The following is a 23,563-nucleotide window of genomic DNA, read 5'->3' on the forward strand; positions in this document are numbered from 1 at the left end:
AGAGGCTGTGAAGTTTGAATCTCTTCATCCCATACCAGAAGGTTAAGGCCTTAAGAACACTAAGTAAGCTAATGGGAGCCAAAAAAATCCCCTATACCAGTTGCAATATACTGTGAACCATTTGTAATGACATCTTGAAATATGACAAAATTAGACACAAACATATATCAATACACAAATATAAAATATATCAATATATTAAATATATATTATATGACACATGTTCCTCAATTAAATACTTCACTTGCATATCTTGGGACATGTGGCCTTTTTGTATGATCAGCATCTCTCAGGTCAGTCAGCAGACACTCTTCCTAAGCATTCCACCTCTCTCTTAAAAAGCCTCTCTAAAAGAGTCACTTCCCAGGCTGTGTCTGCACTCTCACCTTTTGTCTGTCTTGCTTATTTTTGCTACAAATTATGTGAGGCAAAAATTGCCCCTTGCAGTACCTATAAACTGCTCAGCAATTTCATTCAGAGTCCCTGGGCATTATTGTAATAAATCTGAGTAAAATAATATTTACCCAGTTAGAGATAGGTAAACATTTTACTTTTATCATCCCAAAATAAACACATCTCTATTCATAGCTGGTGTGTCTGTATTATTTCAGAAGGAACAGTAAAGAAACTTAAAAATTAACATTTATTTAATGATATAATTGTAATGAAGAAGAGCCTGTGCAAATGCCAAAACCAGATGCTCTGAAAAAATGGCAGGGAATGCAGAGATCAACTTATTCTTGTGACACTTCACTCACCCATGGTATTTCCATGATAAGTGTACATTTGGCTGCTTCTGTAATATTTGAATTTGTGTTTTACAGCGTGCAAATGTTTTTTCCGTAGTAGGAAAATATAAATGAAAAATGTACGTGTAAGGCTGTCATCTACTGACTCACCATAGTAATTCCTCATGCAGTGGCTTCAGTGATAGCACTGAGCATGGGCAGAAAAAAATAAGGGATGGCTGATGTTTGCACACTAAACAGTGTGAATTATAATGTGATATCAATATCAATCTATGCCTTATAAAATCTTAAGGTCTTTTCATTTAATGAATAAGATGCTGCACAACAATAATCTGTACTTTTCCAAATTAGCCACAAACCATCTGGTTTTTCTCCAATTACTTCATTTTTTTTTCCTATATCTCTAAATGTTACTGACCTAAAAAAGATTTCATCAAAGGCGGCAGGAATCCTAACCCCTCTAGCAACTATTAAATTGGTCCACTCTGTGTCCTGTGCTGACAAATCATTATACTCCAGAGCCTTACAATCCATGGTAGTATCTCAATTAGGGGTAAAGATGAAGCAACAGTGTTCCAAATTCATCCATCCATCTAAATTTATTCTTAAATAAAACAAAGAAAAAAAACCCCATCAATATACAGGGATCCCTAGTTGGTCATTGCTAAGTTCACCCATAACAAAATACTGTTTCTGCTGTAAACAAATCAAGTGGTTTCAAAACAACAGTTAAAAGTTATGTAAAGTGTCCTAAGTTTAATGACATTGGAAACAACACAGTCTTTCTCTTTTGTTTTCTTCCATTTTGCGTTGTACAAAAGTGTAGCTTTTAATTTAATTTTTTAACTTAATTTTTATTTAAATTTAGAGTTTACCTTGGCAAGTACTATGCTTAATGAGTGAGGTCAGACATAACACATTCTGAAATTCAGGATATCCAGAAAACAATAGTGAAATGATTGAAAAATACATCTGCTAAATTCTATATATTTCTTAATTTTCTGTTAACTGACCATCCTGATATAGAGACAAGAATCCAGCTTAGCCCTTCCATTTCCAGTGCTAAAGCTATTCCCAAACGTGTCTTAAGGACCACAAAATTTATTACCTTTGGCACTAAAACACTGATATCATGTGCCAACTGTTCAAGAGATTTCAAGTAAACTTGGAAGTGAAATGAGACTTTTTTTTTTTGTCTTTTAATAGGCAAATACACACATGGCTGAGTCATGCTGTCTAATGCTGAACAAGAATGACCAAACAATAGTAACTATTCTGCTTTTGGTGGCTCTTTTAAAGTCTAAATTTCAGTATGCTGGAAGTAGGCTCTTGTGGCAGCAGAAGTTGTTATGGAGAAATGGAGCATTGTTTGTGCCATTTCTGTAATTCCAATTTCCTGATTTTAGAAATCCATCTATCAGAGGCAGCAGTCACTAAATGGCTGCAATTACATAATCCTCAGTTAAGAAAAATGAGCAAGGCCATTTCTTCTCAAACAGGACTTGAGTTGAGTAACTAAAAGAAAAAGAAAGGCAAAAAAAGGCACAGTTGCAGTGGGACCTGTGCCATCTGAGGCAGGCAGTCTCTGTGGAGGTATAACGAGCACTTCCAAGCTACTGCAGGTTTTCTGGTGTGTGGTGTTACTGGTACTACAGCACTTTTTTACCTTGTGGAACAATTTAGAGGATGTTAAATGCAGCTGTGTCTCACTACTAAATCATTTGGCACCTGCTGGAGCAGTCAGAAAAATACCTGGCATTCTTTTTGCACTCACTTTTGTTAGAGCATGTTAACTTAGATGGCAATTCTCCTTTAGGCAGCAAACATTCTCATTTGTCTCTGTATTTGGGATTCTGTGAGCCAAGCAATGGAAAGCTACTTTCAATGAGCTTTTCCACATTGCTTTGGCACCATCATCCCCCACTTGACAAGACTAAAACAACCATGATTTTAAACAGAAAGCCACTCCCTGGATGGGTTCCATAGGCAGCTAGATCCCTTAATTCCCTGGGTACTTTGAACTTGTTGAGATGCAATATTTACCAGAGTTAGATTCTTTTTTAGAATCTTGAGGGAATGCTGAAGATACCTCAAAGATTTTATAGCTTCCTGAACTCAGATGCTTATAGTAAAGTAATTCACCTATTTCTCCTTATCTTACAGATGCCTCAATGAACATGACTATTGCAAATTCAAGTTGAAACAGTCAGTGGTCTGTCATCCCAAAGTGGGACTTTCCTGTTTATATTTTACCAGTATCTTCAATTTAGTCACCAATTTTTTGTTTCAAAGAACTTAGTAGATCCCCCCACACACTCACTTCAGTAGCAGACCAACTGCTGATCTAATAACTTACTCAACTGATGTAATTACTGACAAGCTGACAATCTAGGAAGGTTAGGTAACCGTAGGTTTAGTAATTTCCACTGGCTCTATCCTTTTGAAATAAAGCAGAGGTTGATAAAAAATATTATCTTTAGATAATTCCAGTATCAGAGTGCAGTTAGCTGCCCATATACCCCATCCAGTGGCATTTCATACATTTCAAGCCATGATTACTTTTATGCACCACACACAGACCATTCTGTGAGCCTGGCACTCCTAAAAGGAGACCACTAACATTACATGCTATGGTGGGAACAGAAGGAAGACTTCAGAAAAGGAGCATTTTAGTTGCTAGACTAAAATTAATTAATTGATTTTGCTTTTTCAAAATAAAGTACAAGCTAGATACACACATGAAAGCTGTCAGTTCATCCAGGTGGGGACCACACAGCTTTACTAGTTTACCTGCAGCTTTACAGTTATCTTAAGATGTGGTTGCTGTCTGTTGCCATGTTGTTACTTGTTCACTTAAAACTGTAGTCTTAATACTAGAATTTTTACTCTGAATAAGCTTTTTTTCAGTCAGTGCCATGTCCTACGTATTGGTGGGTCAGAATTCATAACAAATTTTAAGTTATCTTCCTAATAGATAAGTACAATGAAATGCTACACTGTATTCCAGTGCTGTGGAACAGGAAGTCTTTCATGACAGCAGTTCTTCTTTGGCTAAGTGGTTTTTTGATTCTAGGATCATTAAGCTGTTTTTTTCCCCTCTGCAGTTCAGAACTAATTCTTCTAATAGTAACCCCACATTTTGCTATCAATATGAGAGCAGTGAATATTTACACCGTGGGTGTTAAGTACTGTAAACAGATCTCTCGAATAACTCTCATCAACTTCAAAGGCCTTTGGAGCAGCCCTGATTCTGACTACGAAAATCCATTGGAATTACATCACTGTCTGTAAGGGAACAGTGTGATACCTACTGTGAAATGAATATTCCTGCCATATCAATCTTTCTTAAATTTAGTATTTTATTATGACCCATGACTTCACTCACCTTTTGTACTGCTCTGTTTGATTATAATTTTATCTATTAATCATGTTAATCCAATAGATTCTGACTTAATCAAATGCAAGTCAATTACTTTGTCAAATTATATTTTTAATGAAAGACATTTTTTAAGGTTGAATGCAAATTAGGGATGTGTTTAGAGAAGTGTTGACAGCTTTAGATCATGGGAACATTTGACTCTCCCCTGAGAAGGTAATTTTCATATCCACTTCCAGGTCAAGTAGTTTGAAGAACACTTCTGAACAGATACTGAACTAACAGCAGACAGTTGTGCCTATGCACCCACCTAAAAAAACACCTGCATGCCTGCATGCTGTCAGATGCCAGGAAGGGATTAGGCTGGGTAGACTTTGAAGAAGAGGTCATGACTTGCCACACAAGAATTGAAATTAAGAGGAAGGCTCTACACTAAAGCACTCCACAGCTATAACTTGGAGATCTTGCTTCTGATACACTAGCTTGCCTAACAGGCGTGTGCAATGTCACCAGTCCAGCACACAAGGACACCAAATGACCCTGTGAAGTTACACAATGTCCTTAGAAAGAGAAGGTCATCCTTAATATTTGGAGACTGCCTCAGGTACCTGTGCTTGTATCTCTTGGGAAGGACAGGAATGTAAAAGTGCAGAGAACTGAGCAACTTAGGGATAAAATCCCCTGACTTCATTGGGGGCAAAGTATTCAGTTCCTAGTCTTGCTTTCATTTGATGACACATTTTCTTCTAAATCTGACCACTTTTCAGCTTTTTACCCCCTTCCCTTTTTTTGTTGATTTCATTTTCCAGGTGAGGCCCTTGATAAACTTCACCAGAGCTTGAATTAGACCACGGCCAGTATCAAACCTCTTAGGCTCCAAAACAGTAACATGAGTGATTGCATGAGGTTGGCAGGAAGGAAGGACCAGTTCCTTCACACTTGTTCCTCTCTACTGTACATCTCATTTTTCCTTCTAACTGGGATGTGTCAGGCTGATCCTTGGTCCCATGTTAAAGTATTCTGGTTTTCAATGCAAATATTTGATACATGATTCAATTATTCTGTTGAAATGGAGGATGTCACTTAGCTACTAAGGTCATTCAACACAGTGAGCTTTTAAATGGCATTTTGTAGGTGCTAAGCCGTTTTCTTTCCAGGATGAAATTTAAATATTTTGGCTTCACTTTATGCTATAAGCTGACAAGAAGGGATTCTTGTTGGAGAGTGGGACTGTTTATATCCCTCTTATATATGCTTAGGTATATAACTGCATGCAGAGGACTTGGAAGGCAACAGCTTTCCAAACTTCAAACTTGCATAGTGAAACAAACATTAAGAATTCAGAAGACTTGGTATAATACTATGTGACATAAAACACAAAATACATTTCATCTGCAAATACACTTTATACCAAAGAGGGATATTTCAAGGAAACTATATTTAGGAAATTATATAAATTTATATTTATAACTTAAATTTGGCCTTTTGCATTATTTTACTGACAAATACCTTTCTAAAGGGAAATCTCTAATTATATTACTAATCTTCAGTTTGAAGTAAATGAGCAAATCTATACACATTGATTGGTATGGCATTCCTGCACTAACTATGCAGTCATTTTTAAAACATCTTGTCCATTTAATTACTGTGATTAGAATTAAAATAATTTTATTTACAAAACTGTTTTAATATTCTAAATTCTTTTCCATAAAAAATTGAATCATTTTAAGTTGCTGTTGATTGAATCTCAATAAATATTAAGCATCAGAGGCACTTGGGGCTTTTAAAAGAAATTACGCCAGTCAGCCAGAGCTCAAGTTTTCTCACAAAACTGATTGATGGCATGGAACATGGTAAACAATCTATTTGCTACCTCCTAACAGCTACATGATGTCCTTGTTTCTTATAATCACAGGATAGCCAATCCAATATTGACAAAGCATCATCAGGCTGGAGCCAAGCTGAGCTCACGTCTCCATTTTTCTTTCTGGGCACATAAACCTTGTGTTGCAGCTCAGGAACAGCCAGCCCAGAGCTGTCTTGTCAGAAAGACAAAGCTGTCAGGGCACCTCAGAGCACCAGACTTGCACTGACTGCATAAAAAAAACACTTCAAAATGAAACTGGTTTGGGCCATTGTCCAGGTGCCAGGAGGACTGTGAAAGCCTGGTGTTCTCCTTAGATCTGTTCACACTTTCCTGGATTTGGACTGAAGTGCACAAGGTATTGGTTACACACAAGATATTGGGTACTCAAGCACTCCAAGGAACTGTTTGTCATCTGCTGGATGTTGTGAGAGGAACCCTAAAACCTAGAAAGCTTTGCAGAATTTCTGAACAAAAATACTTCCTTTCTCAGAGTTCCTAACAATCAAAAAATCCTTATGGCTCAGGACTGAATACCAAATCATGGTTAACAGAAAGCAGGACAAAATAAAACTATCCAAAACATCTGCATTTAACTTCAAGATTCTATAAAATCTATATATCCTGAATGTCTTTTGTGGAGATTACACAAACTCATCATCTGAAAATAGACATATGAAAGAAATTAAGTAAAACATGCTATATGTACATTAAATCACTAAATCATTATGTTTTGGAGATGGATGTTCTGTACAGCAAAGCCTCATGGAGCTTCCCCTCAAAGAAAACTAAATATGTAAATAATCTTCAGCTCAGTATCACAGCAATTTTTTTTTTATTTTGCAAGTGTACATCACATCACAGTGGTTCAGTTCTTTGCCAGAACTACTGACTGTTCAACCAGAATTAGATGCTTTTTGAAGCAGTAACCACTGATTTAACTGAAGATTGTATGCACTTATATTTTTGTATCATAGAATATATGGAATAGATTTATATAGAAAATAAAGACTATAAAGTCTATAATTAACACAAAAATATTCTCAAGACTTTACTGTCCAACACAGTGACCAAACAATAAATTTATGTTTAACTTAGCCATGTAAGTGCTGTTAGAAGTGGGGACAAATTTCTGTAGGGTTGTTACATACCAAATCCACACCAAATTCCATTTTTCTTAATTTTAGTTCTGATGAACATGCCTCCCTACTCCCACATCCCCAAGATCTTAATGATTATATTCTTCTTCCTGGAAGTCTTTTTGTCAGCTACAGACTGAAGAGTGTTGGCCTTTGTCTGGGACCTTGCAGTTTTAGCAGGTGTGGGATAAAGCAACTTTGATACTCAATGCTGCAAAACTCTCATCAATACTTCATCCTTCTGTTCACCAATTATCCTGAATTTTTCACAGTTCTAAATTTGTTCTAGTTGATACAGCCCTAGATTTTTCCCACCTTTACCCCTTCCAACATCCTTTTGCTTTAGGAATGTGCAGCCAGTTGATATTTCAGGTGATCAGTACACATGAAAAAAGTCTGCTTCAATATTGCCTATTAGTACTGCAGTACTTGAAGTCTCCTCAAATGATCCCTACTCTCATTTACATGACCTAGATAATTTTCCAGTCAACACTTTCAAACAGAAAGAAATCTCTAAATTTGAATGAACCATCTCAAGCTCATCCCAGGCTGATTACTGGGCTTGCATTAATATCCTAAAGTAGTTTCCCTTCACAAGTAACAGCCACACAGTAAAACCTCGCCTGTGCTGGCTCCCTGGAGCTGGTCCTTGCTGCCCTTACAAATGACATCTGGGTGATTTTCTCTGGCACAAAAGGATACTCCCATCCCTCTTTAACCCTGGCTGGAGATAATTAAACTGCACCATTCTCTTGAGCCCATGATGATTTAGCACAAGGGTTTTGCATTTCCATCCGGACCTACTGGAAGGGCCTGACTAATTTTGTGGATGTCAGTACACGAGTGTCTGAGCAGTTCCATTTACAACAGTCACACTACTTACATGCTTAGGATTAATTAGACATTTAAGACAGATTTGTAAGTTGCAACTGCAGTGATTTAGGTCCTTCCATGAGAGTTAGTGTAACCTGCAAATATCTCCTTCTTTATAAAAGTTTTTAATTTATTATCAACTCCAGACATACCAAAAAATGACAAGTTAAAACAGTATTTTTTATCCCATATCTTCTATAAGAAATTTAATCTAGGACTGTTCACAATATGATATTTTCCTTTAATTTCTGCAATGGGCCATCTTTATTCAGCAAATGTGTGTGGTGGAGGCTCAGTGAGGTGGAGACACAAGGAAGAAAATGCCAGGTTAATAATAAAAAGAGATTTAGACTTTTAGGAGTCAAGTCAATTTTCATCCTGATTAATCATAATCAAATACAATTATTGCCAGTTAAAATACCACTCCAAGAGGACTCGGTTCTGTAAGGTAGCATCAGAAAAGCTCAGCTTCAGCCACCATATGTTAAAAAGACTGCTTTCACAAACTTAAGGCTTTGTATGAAATGGTTCTAAATCATGGGCAAACAAATAAGAAAATGGGGAGTTAGTTTGTTAGAGCAAGCCTGGATATTAGAGCCTGACACTCCTGACAGCCCCACCACCAAGGGTCTGTGCACTCTAGGAGGAAAAAAGAAAAATACTGATGTGCTCTTTTAGCAAACCCTTAGAACAAGGTGTTAATATTTCTTCACTCTTCCTTTAAGCCTGATTTTGTGTCACAATACATCCACACTGAACATTACCAAACCTTACTGGCTGCACATCGATGGTTATTCAGGCAGTTTTTATACTGACATTCAAAAATGAGCAGATAAGTAGCTCAAGGAAGGAAGGAGAACATTGCACCTGCTGCTTTGAGAGTCTTTCCTCCTTTTTTTTTTTTGCCACTAACCTGCTATACCAAAGCAATGTAAAATGTTTTGAGTTCGTAATGGCTCATCAGAAAGAAGAAAACCTACTCCAGTGCCTTATTCAGACTTATCAAATAGGGTTTTTTTAGGACAGCAATGAAAATTATCAGTTCAGGACACATGATAGCTAAGTGGTGAAGATATATATACAGATATACAATAAATACTGTCATTACTTGTCTCTGTTGGTGATTATCTAAAACATCCTTATCTTCAGAATCACATTTTCTAAAATAAATTCCAATCAGTATTTTTAATTTGCCTAATTTGTATTCAACTTGCCATACTATCAGTTAGAAAACTATTCAAAAATGTTCTATTTTTAAGTTTTGACAATGAAAGCACATCTTTCTAATGACTACATGAAAAATTCAACATAATTACATATATTAATTTATAGCTATTTATCCATAATTAAATCTATATCTAAGTGTCTCTGTGTATAGCTAAAAGACACAAGGAAATGAGAAATGTATAGTTTATCTATACACATAATAAAAGCAAAATAAATACAGGCTAGTCATTTTATATTATCCTTTTGATCTCAGCTACCAGTGGAAGACAATCTTTTATTTATATTATGTGAGGTAAAATTTTGAAACAGGATTTTCTGTGTCTATCTTCCTGCTCACTTCATAATTAAGCCTGTAGGGCTGCATGGTTTAGTTTTTAATGCTGTACTTGTCAATTTCTATTATCACTAATTTAAAGTTCACAGCTCCATATATCATAAAAATATAAGGGCTCAACAATTAATATATATATATATAAATAAACCCCCAACCAACAACAATAACAAAATGTTTTGCACAGAGGGGGTGTCTTGAGTTTTCCTGTGTGTTTTCTTGATAATTTCATTTCAAACAGTGCTGATTTATACAGAGCACAAAGCTCTAATGACATTCACTTACCTCCACACCTCCATATCTCCCCCTATATATATATATTTATATTTTATACATATATATATATGATTGAGAAAAAAATTTGCCTTCATTAGTATATTAGCCTTTTGGACTAAATTTTGAATTTAACTCCAAACTTGATTACAAGTCAGTCCTACCAAGATCAACTATGACACTCACTATGAAGAAAAAGCATCTCTTATTTTACACAAAACATTACAAGGTCAGATCCATGCCTTTCATCTCTTCCCACCTTCACTAGACTGAACAATAGGCAGCAACAATCCTGTGATATCCACAACTAATTTATCCAACAAGAAGACAGGTAGCACTCTGAACCTCACTGCTGCCTGAATAGGTGCAGTAAATAAGCAGCTTAATGGTAGCCTTTCAGGCAGGAGGGCAACATATCACAGCATGGCATTTTTATAATCTTCTTGGCATGCCTACAGCCAGAGCACCGAGCTGAGCGTATGTTCCCTCTTCTGTCGGGCTGAGGATGCATGGAATCGTTAGATTGTGACACATTGTGCCTTTAAGCAAGTTTAACTGTTTTATATCCCCTCTGATCTACAGCTTTGTACATCTGTTAAGTTGTCTCTTAAACTTCAGTCAGCACATCTGTGGATCTGATCTTTCTGAAGCTCATTGCATGGCTTAGGTTTTGCTCGGTGTTTCTTTGTATCTGTCCAGTGTTTATTTGCAAGGAATACCCTTTGTATTAGTGTACTTGCTGAGCTAGAGCAAAAGCCCGCAGTTAAATCTATATGGGACATCTTCATCTGGAAAAAAAATGAATGGGACACTAGGAACTTATTCCAGTAACTTCAATTATAAATTGGTGAAGTAAGTTCCCTTTTCTTTATGTGTGAGCAGAGGAAATGTCTTCTCTCCACCCAAAATTTGTTTTGCTCTAGAGGCATAAAGGAGGCAGTTATTTGACTTCTCCCACTGAGAATACAGATTCCCCTAGGAATACTGATGAAATGGCACCAACTGAGGATGGATGCACTAATTTGTAAGTGCACTGACCACCCCCTTTACCTCTGAATGATGTTGGCAGGATTTCAGCTCCTGTTACCTGCTGACTAGCCTCAGCATTTTGTCCTCTGGGAAGAAGCAGCCCTGACCAGCCAGCATCCCCAAAACAGCTGCACAGAGCCTGATACAAGTACTGCTGCATAGCAGATGGGGCCAGCAAAGCAGAAATCCCTTTGAATACTAGAAATAGTTGCACAATTCCTCTGCAAAGAAGTATGTGTCAGCCATAAAGGCAGCCTGGAGATCTCTGCAGAAAGGCTCATGCTAGATATAATTTTACACCACTGTTTTATTGTGCTACAACTCTGCACTGGGAGCCTTCAAAGAGACTGCAGGCATATAGAATGAACATCTGAATGGTCCCCAGTACAGCAGGTCTGGATAATGCACAGACTGAGCAATGACATTTAAACATCCCTGTAAGAAGAAACTCAAAGGTCAGAAGGACCTCACAGCAACTATCATACAACCACCAAAATGCAAGCATGCTCCAGTAAACCTTAGGCTAACACAGTTCTCTCTGCATATACTCGTCAGATTTCTGCCGTTTTTATTTCTTGGGGAACTTTTCCAAGTGTTGGAGGAAATAATGCAAATAAATAATGTAGAAAGTTAGGAATCTTTAGGTTTATTCCTGCCTTGTATTGAAAGGGATGAACTGTTACTTAGTCAGTGAAAAGTTATAAACTTCCCCTTTATAAGCTGCTGATAGAAGCCTTTATTGGGCCAACATCATCAGTGGATGTGTGCAAGTAGTTCTCATCTGTCACCCTGAAAATTAAACCTTCTGATAATGTTTCCATAGTTTTAGTTACTTTCCCATGAAAGTTCTATAAATGTAAGTTGTTTATCACATTCCTTCTGAGAAACATCTTTGATGGGCATTTCTCATGACCAGTGTGCTTGGGAAGGTGGTAACTTAATTATCCAATCCCTGGTCATTGTTGAGAATATAAATACTGGAGTCAGAGAATAAAGTGATGGGTTTTTGTTCTGACACTGAGAGTGGTCATGTGAATTGTTTTGTGTCCTTTAGTGACACTTGTCCCACCCCAGCAGTTAGTACAGCTCAGTCCACATAGATAGATATAGTCCACATAGAGCAGATAGAGAGCATAGCAAAGCTCTCACACCATGAGAGCCAGAGTCTGGCTTCTCCAGACAAAGTTATTGTGGACAAAACCATGCCTCAAACTGACATCAATGGCAGAATTTCCCATTACCTATCTAAGAAGTAAGAGAAATTCAAGTGTTAGGTATATCTGCTTTACCACAAATTAAATTCTTTTGAGATACTACCTAGATATGGGTAGAGCTTTTAGTTGCTATTCTGCCAAGATATTGATGGAGATCACTACTAGGTAGATCTACTAAGTAGATACTAAGTGAATAATTACTCACTTTAAAAAAAAGTTTAAAGTGCTTTTTGATTATTCTCACAGTTGGGATTTCAACTACTCTTGTAAAAATGTCTGCACTTGAAACCTAAAGGCCCAAGGTCTGAAATAGAAATAACTGTTCAGGTTAGACAAGATCAAATGAGACCAGAAGCAAGTGTCTGGGGAAATGTGTGTTTCTCAGAATGACTTGGATGCAACAGTTCATTATCTAAAGGTGGTATGTGGAGCCATAAAGGGGAAGGGAGGCTTCTGCCAAGGTTTCCTCACTAGGGTCCTTTTGTACGGCTTGGCATCCTGACAAACACGAACATTTGATTTATCAGTGTTGCCCAATTGCTAAGGGAAGTCACAACTACCTTTCCTAACACAGACATTCAGCTGCCAGGTTTGTCTCTTTCAGCAACTCTTCTGCAGTTGTAGTTGCCCAGATGAGTTTCCTCTCTTTCTTCCCCTGTGACACCTTTCCTGCTCTCCCCAAAATGATCCCCTATGTTTATATATGATGGATTTTCCAGAACAGTGAGAACAGACTTCTTAGTGCAGCATCATTACCCCTTTGCTTGGCACAGGAGTAGCAAAGAGCTTGTCTGAGCTGGCAACCATCAAGCTTTACAGTCTAACAAGTTCCACTACTATAATGAAAATCCAAAGACCTGGAAACAATATACAGAGCTTCCCTGACTAATTTTATTATGCAGACACACTTAATAGCTCCTGTTACAATCACATTTATAGCAGGAAAACAGTATTGGATTGTGACTATCACACTAAATCGACATGGATTATCAGTCATTAAAAAGGAACAAAATTAGCAGCAAGCAGTAATATTTTACACTTATCAAATCTACAGCTGGTCAAGGTTCATTACAATACTGTGCAATAAAGTCAGGAAGCATTGGCTCATTCTACAGAACATTTAAATCTCTATTGTATTTGTGTAGGATATAATTTCTGATAGCAATAAAGCCTAATAAAAGTTACACCCCGATGAATAAAGTGTTAATAAATTGACCCAAGACATTTAAATGGCTAATTATATTTGAGATAAAGGAGGATTCACTTGTTTCTATAGGTTGTTTGAAGCTGTACTCTAACCAGCTAACTAACCAACTACAGAATTATTATATATAAATATATCTGTGATATAAAATATTAACTTTACTAGCTCCTTTTTCAATAGATTAATAATTAATCAGAATTTCCTAACACATTTCCTATTCATCAAACAACTCATACCTCTCTTTAAAACGTCTGAACTTTGCATAGCTTAACTATTCCCTAGATTTGATTTTATTTTAAAGTATTTATCCCAACTACATTTAGCTTTTCCATAGGCCATTTCAGTAATAATAGGGGTACTTCATAATAAAATACCACTACTCTATTATAATGCTTACATGATATAGAAAAACCAGACCAAAGAAGCACTGACCAGGTCTGGTTATTCCTGCAGGATAATTACTGTGATGGGCCCCCAAGATCATGAGCCTGACTAAAAAGTTGTCATCCTTTAAGTCTGAACCAAGAGTTAAAGTAGATGATAATCCTACAACAAATTCCTTATAAAAAGTGACCCTATAAATTGAGAAATACCTCCCTCATCTCTGAGCATCACCAGAGCAAATGCTCACATGCATCCACGCTGCTTGCCAGTGTTTGGGCAGGGCCAGAGCCCGGCTCCACAGACATCATCAGCTTGCACAGGCATCCAGAGAGATGGGGCAGCAAGGATGAATAAAAGAGATGAAGATTTATGAACAGAACTGAGGGAGCAGTTAGGACCTGGCTGAATCTTGACAAACACAAGGGACAAAACCAACCAGCAGCAAATTCACAGAACAGCTTCTTTGGTGTCATTGGCTGCTTAAACTACACCAGAGGGTTCTGGAAATGTTTGGTGATTTGCTGCTCCAAAGCACATTAGAGACAACAGGTAAAGTAGTAACAGCCTCTAACATGAATAGAGTTGCCCACCAGTGTCACTGTTTTTCAGGGTGCTGGTTTCCAGATACTGGAGGAATAGTGACTTATGTATGGAAAGTGACTAGAGTGACAAAAAAGAGAGGCAAAATGAGTAACCTTGTCAAACTCTGTTAATAGATACAAAATCTTGCATTAGTGATCAGGATGGAAAGTAGCTCATAATATTTACCATTAAAAAACCCTGTATGTTTTTAAAAGGTGTGAACACACGAATAACAGGTGGATAAAATTTCATTTGCTACACAAACGCACAATGAAGTACAAACACTTCACAAAGGCATTTGATACTCTAAGTCTAAATCAGTTTACTAGCTATTGATTGCAATAGCTTGAGCTCCCAGGTCATACATCTCTTGTGTAACTGAAGGTTTAAGATCAGGTACAGGAGATGCAAACAAACTATATTTTCTACTAAAACAAGACCAACCTGTAATTCAATGCAAACAGTCTGATTCTACATTTAAAAGCAAATCTTGCTCATCCTGCTAAGGAAATCACACTGTGTGAAACATGCAATTGATATTGCTGTTGTTAAATAAAATTTGAAGTGTCAATAGCTGCAAAACCAGTATTTACTTTTCCCCCTTTGATGTTTTTTCAAAATTCTGTACTAAAATCCCAAAAGCCTAAGGGTGTTTGTTCTTATTCAAAATAGCTTCAGTCTCATCAACCTTAATTCCTTACACGCTCAATTTCCTTCCTAAAAGATATCTGCATTGTGTGCTTTTGAAATGGGTTTCCAAGCAGGTGTTTGCTTGGAAATGCAGTCCAAAGCAGAGAGCAGCAAGTGAGCCTGCCTGGAAACATCCTGCCTGCTGGGAGCACTGGGCAGGGACAGCAGCAGTGGGGTCCCTGCTGGAACCTGCAGGGTTGTCTTGGATGAGTCTTCATCAGTGCTCAACACAAGTAGAAGGTTTTAAGATAGGTGCCATTACTCTGCTTCCCACTGACCATCTGCCTCTGGTCCTCAGTAACCCACTCCTTGTTTGTTTTATTAGAGTATAAATACTTAAAGGATTTGGAGGGGTCACTAAGAGGGTTGGGAACTTTCTGAATTACACATAACTATCTTCTATAGATAGAGTAGAAAAATATTTCCACTTTCCTCCAGGGCATGTAAACATGAAAACGGCACTGTGCTGATTGCCCTGAAGTACCCAGCTCCTCTGGGAAGCCTGGGACAGCTTAAACATCTGTCATCTCTATCTTCAGGAAAGTATCTCAACTTCTCTGGCAGCATGAAACCATTTGACCTGCAAGCTGTGTTACAGATGCTCTGGATTGTCCAGGTTCATCCCACCTACACATTAAATATCTCCATTTTCCCACAGGAGCCTCTGTAAATAAGCAGCATGAGATCTTATCAAAACTTATTTCAAATATTGTGTATTTCCCTGTTTTTCTTAATCAATAGTAGAGTTTCCCTAGTTACTCAGGAAAGGTATGATATAAAGGCTTAGGTTTCTTCTGTCATAATGACCTGGCTCAAGACAGCTTAATTCCAGGACTATTAACAGCAGTTAAAACCGTCAAACTCTTGAAAAGGCAACTCACTGAGTTATTGGAATTATTCATAGCAGTTGCAAAAAAAAGTTGCACAATCTGTCCTTTCTCCAGCAAGCCATCTAATAGCCATCAGACTACAGCACCAGAGTAAATAAAAATCATGTTCTAGAAGCACAGCCCACAAACATGAAGGGAGAGTCCCATGAGAAGTAGAGGAATCATCTCAGGGAAGACAGATCAGTTCAGTCCCTGAAAGGCAAAATGTAGTCAACATTTATTCAAAGATGACTTTGATCTTTTCAGCTGAAGTGTTGTGAAGCTTTAATTTTTTTCCTGAATATCAAAGTGTTTTCATTACAGCCTTGTTCCTTGAACACGGAGACTGAAAACTTCAGCTTACAAAGACCTGTGGGTACTAGAATTTCAAACCATACACTTGCACATAAGTCAGTCCCTGGCAAATTCCAGGAGCTCTGAATGCTCAATTTATCCTCAGCCTTACTTATTTATTGTAGGTAGCTCTTCTCAGCAAGTGTACTACATATCCATACTGAAAATATAAAATTAAAGATGAATATTTATGAGGTGAATTAATAATCCAGAAGTTTTCCTAAGTAACCATAGGGAGGGGGGGAAAAAAGAAAAAAAAATTAAAAGCATGTTCAAAACTATGGCAGTAGTACTGCATGAAAAGCAGAGAGAGGCACAATTAGATGTGAGAAAACTGCTCTCAATGGAAAAGAGGAGCCAGCCTGCACTTCCTTCAGACTTAACCTGCTCACAAGCATCTGCCTCATCTTCACTGGCTGCTGTCACCTTGGCAAAAAGCAGAAGTCCTTGTCTCACTGGAAGAGATCTTGATGCAATCTTGAGTTCAGTTTTGTATCTTTAACTGGGCCTGTGTAACTTGCTTTATGTATTGCTAGAAGACACATTCATGACCTTTCCTGAAGAGGAGTTGCAGGTGAATGTCAATTAGAAGACAGGAGGTATCTGGTAACCTAAAAAGGTGTGCTCAGCCATGCAAGGGTTTTGAATGACTTGTCAGAGAAAAAGCACAGACAGCCCTCAAAACTGAAATCCAGCAAGAAGGAGACTTTCTTCCTGTAGAAATGCAGGCCCACAGTACAGCAGGAAGATGGACCCTGTACAGAACCAACATACTGAGGCAAGTGCAGCACAAATTTATACAAAGTTCTGAACCAGAAATCCTTAGCTGCAGTCAGCTAGAATAACTCCATTGTTGAAAAAAAGCTTTTCCATTGTTTCTTCCAGAAAACTCCTAAACCAAAACTGACTAACTTCAGACAGGGCAGTTCATAGTAAGGAAAAGCCAGTGTTGTGGTGCTGCCCAGCTCTAGCACCAGCACCAAGTCTCTTCTTCTGAAAGGCAGATAAATTGCACACAGCACCACCAGGATGGACCTTGCTCCATGAACAAAGTCATAGAACACCAAAGACTACTTACGGGCCTTGGAACCACAGCATGTTAACAAGGGCCACTACAAATTATTGGATGCCAGCTGCAAATGAAGACTGAAGTTTTTTTTCTAACTTGCTTCAACTTTGGGAAATCAGGTATTGTAGCTGAGAAACACAGAATAGGAAATAAACAAACAAAAAGCAGGAACAAAAAGATTAGTGAAAAACAAAAGTAGAGAATAATGAATCAGAAAAAAGCATAACACCTAAGTGTTATGCATAACATTTAATGCTGACCTGGTGAAGAATCAAATGAGAGCCGATAAAAAAATAGATCATAAATCAAATATGTACTAGCTAGTCAAAAACCTCCTTCAAATTATAATGGAATTAGAGGAGAAAATAGGGGACAAAGTAAAGTTTTTAATGGAAAAATGTTTATGCAGATAAATGAATCCAACAGCCAGTTTCCATCAGTTCCACCCATCCCATCTCTCTACCATGTTTCATCACATTGTCCTGGGATCCAAATACTGACTTTCAGAGATCTGTCATGGATGTAGTGCTGGACTGCAAGAATATGTTATAATCTAGTGACAGTTTTGAGAGACATTATTCCTGCAAGTCACCGCTGGGAAATGGAAACCATGAGTTGGAAAAGTTGGAAACACACACACTGTATTATCAGTAAGTTTCCAAGTAAAGGAACCCTTCTTTTAAATGCTTACTTCCCTAATTTATCTAAATCTCAGTCATAGGAAGACTGTTGCTTAGTGCCTCTTTGGCATCCTTGCTTGCAGTTTTCTTTGTGTCTCTAAGTAGGAAGCAGACTGTGCAGAGACACAGAGATAATTTACCAGGTTCTCAAGGACAGACAATTCTCCCAGATTAAACAACATTCACTCTCTGTCAGAAGCTCAGCTTCAAAATTGCCAAAGCATGAGGAGAATAAAGTGCTGCTTAGACCTTTCTGTGCATGACAGGATAAAACACAAGACTTCTCTGCCTAAAGGAATCCAGATAATGAAATAATCTTTAATCCTTGTCCCTTCAAGGCACTCTCAACACCTGTTATCCTTGATACTGTCACAGGAAAGAAAAGTATGTGGATTCATCTCAAGGCTGGTAATTATTTCAGCTAATTGCTCATTTGGATGTGGGGTGATTACCAACACTTCTTCAGGTACAGCAGTAGCCACTTTTATTCTGGCTGATGCTTTGCAAAGCAGGAGAGTTGCAGTTCCCCCATCTCTTTTCTTGCAGGAAGATGAATTCCCATGCTACTTAAAATTACTGCAGTGAAACAGCCTGGCCAACTGGTTAAACCCAAATCTTCAGCATTTCATTGTACAGTCAAACATCACTGAATTCACTCAACCTTATTACACACAGCAGCAGATCAGTGTTCTGTATCTTTCTAGAAGAGTGTGTTTATCTGGTACTGCATTTCCAAACCACCCTTTAGCTCTATAAATAGGAACTAGATCTCTAACAAATGTGTTTTAATTTGACTGTTTTTCCAGAATCAATGGTGGTTGCAAAACACTCGTGATGAACAGAAAGCAAACACAGTCTGGAATCAGGGATTTTGGTGCAGCACTGCAAAGGCACAAAACAGGGGAGGTTCAGTTTTGTAAGCACAAAGATGCCAAGACAGTGCCCTTTCTTTGTAACTTCAAAACTATTTCAGACAAAAATCCTTTCCATGCCCTTCTTAGGGCTAAACCAAACCCCAAACCTGAGTTGTTTTCTAGGTTTGCTGTCAAGCTCAGACTGCTTCTCCTCTACTATGCCTTCAGTAAGTACTTTACCTCCATCTACCCAGATACAAATCAAGCAAATGCTTCTCAGCCTTTAGCAGGTGTGGAGACTGCTCATTCCTCTCAGCTATTAATTTCTAATTCACAGCCGTTCAGGGCTGTGGAGACTCCAATACTACAGATATTCAAAACTGAGCTTGACACAGACATGAGTAACCCTATCCAGCTCTGAAATCCTGCTTCCAAAGATTCCTCTCAACTTGAATATGATGTGGTTTTTCATATTTATTGGAGGAATTGGTATCACTGGAGGGGCACCTGTTCTTTTGCAAGGCAGGGGTATAGAAAAGCCAATCAGTTGAAGGTCACAAGTCTTTTTCCAGAGTGCGACTGTTGTGGGCAAGAGGGAGTGGGCAGGAATACCCAGGGCCCGGGCAGGGAAACCACTCACCAAGCAGCTGGGATGGGGTCAGAACACAGCTACCACTCAAAGGAAAGGCACCAGCAGTACTGGTTCTGCTCAGCTTGAATTTCCATTCATGTGGCTGTACAAACAGCAGCACAGTCCTTCAGCACTGCTTTTCTCCACAGTAGGCCAAGCTTTTTAAAATTTATGTCTCAAAGAGAAATAAAGAAACAGCATATTCCTCATTTCTGAGAGAAATCTTAAGGATTCCTTCAAAATAATAATCAAAATATTTTTTACTTAGAAATAGGAAAAAATATATTATTTTTATTTAGTTAGTTTTCTTTAGTTTTCTAAATGTTAAATTACATAAAAACACAGTACCATATAAACCAATCATTTTAGTGCACAATATAGCACATTGCTTTGATTTTTCTTCTTAGTACTCACCACTCAGAGACTGCTTCAGGTTCTTAAATAATTGGGAAGACAATTGTAGCCCCTCAGATTCCAGTGGTCATTAGCAGCTAAAGATCCTAAAGAGCTGCACTGCTCCAAGCAGCAGAGTGGTTTTATACTCTTAAAGAGGCAATTAATACCTCTGTATTGTTCTGTTCTCATCAGCTGGAGAATGGTCTGTGCTTTAGCAGAGGGCATTATTTATGGTCTAGTTTGCTACCGAGTGGGATTCTTTCCTGACCGATTGATGTCTTCTGACACGTCTGACACAGGAGGGACACAATATTGGAAAGAGAAAGGTAGCAAATAGTCTATCCTTTGAGAGTCACCAATCAGCAGCACAATCCCTCATCATTAGCTTCAGTGCCACGTTCTCTTCAGCATCTAGTTTTGCCTGGAAGATAAATGTACAAGAGTGGAATTTTTTTATACTATATTTAGGCAATTAATATTATATCACCACTTATGTCTCCTCAGGACATGATCTAAAAAATGAACTCTGCTCTCTCCATATTTCCAGCACACATTCTTACATCACAGGAATGTCTCTTTTTTTCTATTTATTGTCTACAGTATAGATTCACTGCCATTTGGTCCTCTGGCTGTTCTTCCCATAACACTGAACACAGTTATCTGCTGTAATGGTCCTGATCTTCTAATTGTCCTTTGTCTGTTAGCTGGTCAAACTGAAGTGAACTGGGGCCACTGCCACTTGTATCTGACCCTTTTCCATAGGAAATTCCCTCCCACCAACTAGTGCCTGGAGTGTTCCTAGGGACCCTCAATCTCATCTCTTAATTATTATCCTTATTCTGCTCCACTTTCTCAATGCTCTGCTCCTGAAGAAAGGAAAGCCCTATTGAAGTGCACAAAGGAAAGCCCTATTTCTTCCTTCCTTCCTTGGCAGGAGACCTGCTGTCTCTTTTCTGATCCCACACATACAGACACCACAGCCTCCCAGTTCTAGTGCCTTCCTTCCTGTTCCTTGCCTTCCATTGCTATTAGCCAGCTGGAAGGATTTTCTGGGATACAATCTCCCAGTAGAATGCCTGTGTTTTCTATAGATCTCTCCTCAGAAATTGTCCCTTTTATCTTCTTCAGCTATCAAAGATTTGGTTGGTATCCTCAAGATTCTTTAACCTGGTCTGTGTTTGGATATTGCCTTATTCCTGTGTGCTCCATGTGCTAATGAGACACACTGAGTAAGCCAGCCCAGGACCACAGGGACTGCAGGACTGCACGATCCATCCAGGCACTCCTGGTTCCAGAGGAAGGGTTTGAACAGCAGATGTCCCACGTTCCTGCTCCCACTAGTTCCAAAATACGCTCACAGATATGTTGTGATGGTGTTAATAGTTCAAAACAGTTTGTACCAACAATCACAGGAAGATGATTTAAGCAGATATTTTCAAAATTTCATGGGGCTTATTTTACTTGAACTGTCACACGTATTTCAAGCTTTCAGCTTGCTGAACTCAGGTACCTTTTTTCTTTTCAAACAGCAATCTGGTCTTTCTGTCCCTGGATATGTCACTTTCCCTTGCCATCTTTCACTTAAACCTTTTCTTCTTTTCCTGACCAGCATATAAGCAAAAATCTAGAGCTACTGGATTGACAGTGATACATTATATACTACTTTGCTGCCTTCTGTGGAAATATTAACCATGGAGAGAATCTAAGATCATAATTACATAGCAGCAACAGTAAAAGAGGCAGTGCTTGAACTGACTGCATTAATTAGACTTGACAAATAGTGTTATCTAATTTGCTAATATTTTGAAACCAAAGTTTTCTGTTAGCCACTGGCAAACTCATAATCCAGAGGAAAACTGCCCATTTAAAAACATCTGCATTACACCTTTGTAATTGAGAATACTGAAAACCTCATGCCCTGCAACTTATTAACGTGATACCCTGGCATTACAGAGTGAAAATACTTGGGCAGCTTTAATGTGTCCTTTTCCAGTGTAATGACTTGGTGCTTAAAAATGAATGTTTTCCTACAACATGATCCCTCAGCTCCTAACAGAAGATTTCAGCTCATTTTAGAACACATGATGAAGCATCTTCCTTGCTATAATGTGACAATGGCACTACTGAGCACAACAATTTGAGCCTGAATGTGCCACTGCAAGACAGAAAAAAATCTGAAGAGGCAATTCCACCTAGAACTATACAGCAAATGCATAAGAAAGAGGAAGAAGAATGATTAAAGATGCATTAGCATAGTCTGACAAACAAGGCCCTTGACAAAAGAACCCTCGGTCCTCTGGTAAAAGGGAAGCAGCAGAGATTATCTGAGTGAGACACAAAGAATCTGAGCGGGTCTGGGTCTAGCAAAGCCTCACATTTTGAAATACTTGAGACAAAAATGTGTCTGCTCAGAAAAAGTAAATTCTAAGCAATTTGACTATAAAATATATCACTTCTGAAAAGCTTTTTAAGTCTAAAAAAAACCATGCTCTTTTCCTAATTAGACGGCCCAAGTATTAAATTTGGCTTGTGGAATAGCCAAAAATATGTTACACATGACCCAAATACTTTCATTTCCAATAAATTAACATACAACAAATGGGTTCAATGTCTCATGCCAGTTCATAACACACCACTTCTGCAACTTGTGTGTTTGGTCTCAACTCATGGTCAGGAAAAACCCAACCACAAACACCAGCAGTTCGTGAGATTTTGATTCAGCCCAGGTCAGACCCCTAATAATTAGTGTGCCCTCAGAGAGAAGCAACTGTTTGGATTTTTTCTCTTGGTATGGACTGATCTTGGCTTACAAAGTACCTTTAGAGAGACTGCCCCAAGGAAAATAAAAGTAAAGCCATATCTATTTGACATTTTAAACCCCCTTTTTTATCTTAGTTCTCTCATATACTATTTTCAAAAAATAAACACCACATTGAATCTCCTCTGCTAAGCAGACTAAGTCATTTTCTGTTTTGCAAAACTGCAGGAGGACCCAGATGTGGCCTCATCAAATGACTGGTCCCTTAACCTCTGTCCGTTTGATGGAGCATTACAACCACCTGTACACACCAGTTCTTAACTTGTTTGGTAGCAACCTTATTACTGTTTGACAGCCTTAATTTAAGTCTCTGGATTTCAAGGAAGGAATACATTACTGATTGCTGAACCAAATTCTCCACAATCTCAAAATGAAATTGAGATTTATTAAGATTCAAGTTGGGAAAGACACCTATTTGAAAAACATAATCTGATGAGTCTCTATAAAGATTTAAAACAATATTTTTTTTAAAACCTCACATTTTACATCTGATTTGATGTTTGCCAATTGCCACATTAAGCTATCTCTTGCTTTTTCACAGTACACAGACCCTTCAGAACAGTAAAAAATACTTGTATACACAAGGATGGAATCATCCTATTTTAAACAGAACACAGTATTCTTCCAGCTTTCCTAAATCTGAAGATCTTCTTGCCCCTTCAGTAAATCAGCATTGTGCACAAAGCTGCTCTGAGTGCCCTCCTCAGTACAGAGCAGCAGATTTGTGCAGATTGCCAGCCCCAGTTATTAGTAAGTTCTGCATCGTTTACTTATGTTTCTGACAGAATTAGCTTGCAAAGAGCGTGGGAGATTTCAGGAGTGATGAACCACCACAGCTCCCTTGGTTCTGCTGCAGTGGATGAATGCCCGGCACCCTGGCGTGTCTCACAGGGATGCATTACCAAACTGATCAGGATATTCCTGAGGGAACTCTTCATTAAATCCTAGCCATTTATA

General features: G+C 38.2%; 2 long non-coding RNA genes across 3 annotated transcripts in view; one reads left to right on the top strand and one right to left on the bottom strand.

The window, feature by feature from the left end:
• LOC147650725 (uncharacterized) overlaps positions 1 to 23,563 on the top strand; it is a 99,670-nt gene that overhangs the window by 28,525 nt on the left and 47,582 nt on the right. The window lies entirely within an intron of this gene.
• LOC147650726 (uncharacterized) overlaps positions 12,945 to 23,563 on the bottom strand; it is a 38,053-nt gene continuing 27,434 nt past the window's right edge. The window contains exons 2-4 of one of the 2 annotated variants that reach the window (XR_015275854.1): positions 19,807 to 20,209; positions 19,402 to 19,550; positions 12,945 to 18,789 (exon numbers count right to left, since the gene is read on the bottom strand). This is a non-coding gene — a long non-coding RNA (uncharacterized LOC147650726). Of the gene's footprint in view, positions 18,790 to 19,401; positions 19,568 to 19,806; positions 20,210 to 23,563 lie in introns of both variants that reach the window. The other variant, XR_015275855.1, reaches the window with a different exon arrangement.

This window comes from Cyanistes caeruleus, chromosome 13 (assembly GCF_971803275.1).
Source record: "Cyanistes caeruleus chromosome 13, bCyaCae1.hap1.1, whole genome shotgun sequence".
NCBI classification, from domain to species: Eukaryota; Metazoa; Chordata; class Aves; order Passeriformes; family Paridae; genus Cyanistes; species Cyanistes caeruleus.